The 3,134-nt window shown below is 37.3% G+C and overlaps 1 non-coding gene across 1 annotated transcript; it reads right to left on the reverse strand.

Annotated features, from left to right (window-relative positions):
• Positions 1-250: 250 nt before the first annotated feature.
• On the reverse strand, positions 251-356 carry LOC147474703 (small nucleolar RNA R71). Its single transcript, XR_015209962.1, has one exon. It is a non-coding gene; the product is annotated as a small nucleolar RNA R71 (small nucleolar RNA).
• Between the last annotated feature and the right edge of the window lie 2,778 nt (positions 357-3,134).

Here is a 3,134-nt window from a genome sequence, read left to right on the forward strand (position 1 = left end):
TCTACCCATCTTCCACGGGTTAGAACACGAGTTGTCGTATGAGCATCTACGCCGGATACATATAGTATGTAATACTTTTCATCATCCGGGCATCACCGACGATTAGGTTAAGCTACGAGAGTGTTTCCTTTCACTCTAGCTGGCAAGTGTCACACTTGGCTTCTTTCACAGAAGGCCGACTTTTTCGATAGATGGGAAAAGGTTGTGTTCTCCTTCATGAAGAAGTACTTTCCACCGAAGAAAACAGAAGAGATAAGAAGCAAGATATAGTTCTTCAGACAGAGTCCGAGTGAGACATTTTCTGAAGCATGGGATAGATTCTCCGACCTACTCCATTCATGTCCTCACCATAAACTTGAAAAATCCACTCTTGTCCAATGTTTCTTCAAAGGCCTTCTCCCAGAACACAAAGTAACCCTCGACATCATGAGTAATGGTAATATTTTGGATAGAGGTGCAACTGAAGTCTTAACCTTTCTTGAAAACCAAGCTAAAAAGATTACCCATTGGGGCGACATAAATATTTCCAAAACAGCCCAACCCAATACATCTAAGGCTAATAGTATTTTTGAGGTGAAATTAGATCCAGAAGTTAAAACCTTAATCGAAACCCTCACAAGAAAGATAGATGCCCTCACAACCAAACAGAAAGACCAAACCCTTCATCCTGTCATGAACGCAAATACCTCACCATGCAATTTCTGTCTAAGCTTAAATCATATAGATGACACCTATCCCTTGATCACAAACCTGTCATCACTTCAGCCAGAAGAAGTATGTGCTTTCAATGTACCAAATGCACCATGGAGACAACATCCAAACTTCGTATGGACCAACATTCCACAAAACCAAACACCACCAGGTTTCAACAAACTAACAAATACATTCAAACAAGGACAATGACAAGGTACCTATAACAATCAAAACAGAGCATTTGTTCCATCCTAGTTTAACCAGAACTATCAAAACCCACCTATCAACAACCAAAGAGACCTAGTTCCTGTTACACCATCAACTAGTGTCCAAATAGATAAGCCCACCAAAATAATGCTATCTGTCATGCAACAACAAACCTAAATCCTAGCATCCATGCAACAATCTCTTAACTTGTTAGCCCAAGATAAAACCCAGAAAGGTGTGCTCCCAGGTCAAGCTATTCCTAATCTTAAACCAACAAACACAGCTTTTGAAGCAACAAGTAACGTGAACGAAGTTGGAGAGCTAAAAACTCTTTCTTAAACATCCCCGGCAGCGACACCAAAACCTTGATAGGAAATTAACTGGCCTAAATAAACAGGCTAATTAAATCCTACTTTACTTATACTAATACTCACAAGCGCACGAGGTCTATCATAATAGGTGCGCAAGAACGAGGTCGATCCCACAGGGATTGCTATTTAGGGACAATTGAATACTAAAATATTACCTAACCTAATTCGAGTAATATTTATTGATTTGAATTGATTACTACTAAAACTATTTTACTTAACTACGGTCTAAAATGGAAATAAACTAAATAATTGGGTTTCTGTTATGTGGAGAGAATACTAGGACTATGACTCCATCTTAAACCATTGTTTGTATTTGTATGATTAGATTCTCTATTTTAGTTTTTATACTAGCGGCATTGGTAATGAGTATTGACTGCCGTCTTGATGATATGAACGTGGTAACTCTTAATCGATAAGTGTTTTCTAATGGTTCAGCACTAAGGTCAAGGTCACATAAATATTCGTCTTCTTACCGCACGAATAGTACACAATCTAGACTTAAACAGTAAAAACGTGTTTAACTAATAACAAAAGTGACCAAACAATATCGCATGCATCACATACCATATGAAAGACTAAACCTTTTGCTAATTAATCATGAACAGTTAAGAGTTTATAAAAATATGAAGTATATTGAAAATCAGAGAACCAATCCCAAACACAAAAAACAAGTTCTAGACTTCGTCTGTCCTAGTCTAGAGTTAGCTATGCATGGCATTTCAAATAACCATGATAGAAGAAAATAAAGTCATTAGTAAAGCCGATATCCTGATGTGCTCGTCTGCCTTCGTCTCTTTCGCTCCAAAGCTCTCCGTCCTTCGGTGTTCTCTTCTGGTTTTTGGATATTCTGGAGAGCTCACTTTTTGGTTCGACTCCTTATTTATAGGCTTCATTCGATTCGGGTAAGAATCTTGTGTTTCAATGGAAATAGAAATGTTTTATTCGGTGGTTTCGGTGATTGGGCGATCCCCCTGATTTCGGTTGATTTCTTGAATTGTATGGGAAGGTTTCCAATTTCTGTTAGTGAGAATGGGAGATGGAGAAGGAAACTAAGGTCCGATTCGGTGCATCAAGGTGGATATGAATGTTATGGTCTTTAGTAAGGCATGTGCTGTATCGGACCACAAACTCAACAAACTTCAATTCTAGTTGCTGCTCACGTGGGTGTACTTAAGCCCATAAGCCATGGGCCCATTTCCATTTACTTCCTTTTTGTCCTCTTTTCCTTAGCTCAATATTACTAGGCCCAACCCAATAAATCACACCAAACAAACTAGGAACTCACGTATCTCGTCAGTTTCGACACATTTAATCAATTTAACTCCAATTCCTACAAAATCAATGAAAATACACTAACTAAATCAATGAATAAATTAAACGGACTAACTAATATAAAATTGGACATAAATATGTAACATTTACGTCCTTATCAAATACCCCCAAACTTACATTTTGCTAGTCCTCGAGCAAAAATAAATCTAAACTAATAACAAAAATCAAAAATTCTAACTCACTTTCGTAGGAATCACGATTACACTCAGCATGTGCAACAAACATTTTAAACCCCTGGGTTACCCCTAGTGGACGAGTTTAGTCTCGTGAGAGTTTTCAGAGAAGATACTCATAAACTTCATCTATACTATAATGACTAAGAAATAACAGCAATTGTTTTCTTAATTTAATCTCAGGTGTCTATACATCTCACTAGCAAGGAATAAAGAATACTCATTTTAAAACCTAAGTTAATACATGCATAATAATCAAATCATCTAAAAATAAGCATACATGCAATGAACAATACTATGAAATGCAGTGGCAGGTCCGTTTTTGAAACTTTTGGAATAGCGTCCCTAAGTAGGTCCT

The sequence above is a fragment of the Coptis chinensis genome, chromosome 9, assembly GCF_015680905.1.
Source record: "Coptis chinensis isolate HL-2020 chromosome 9, ASM1568090v1, whole genome shotgun sequence".
NCBI classification, from domain to species: Eukaryota; Viridiplantae; Streptophyta; class Magnoliopsida; order Ranunculales; family Ranunculaceae; genus Coptis; species Coptis chinensis.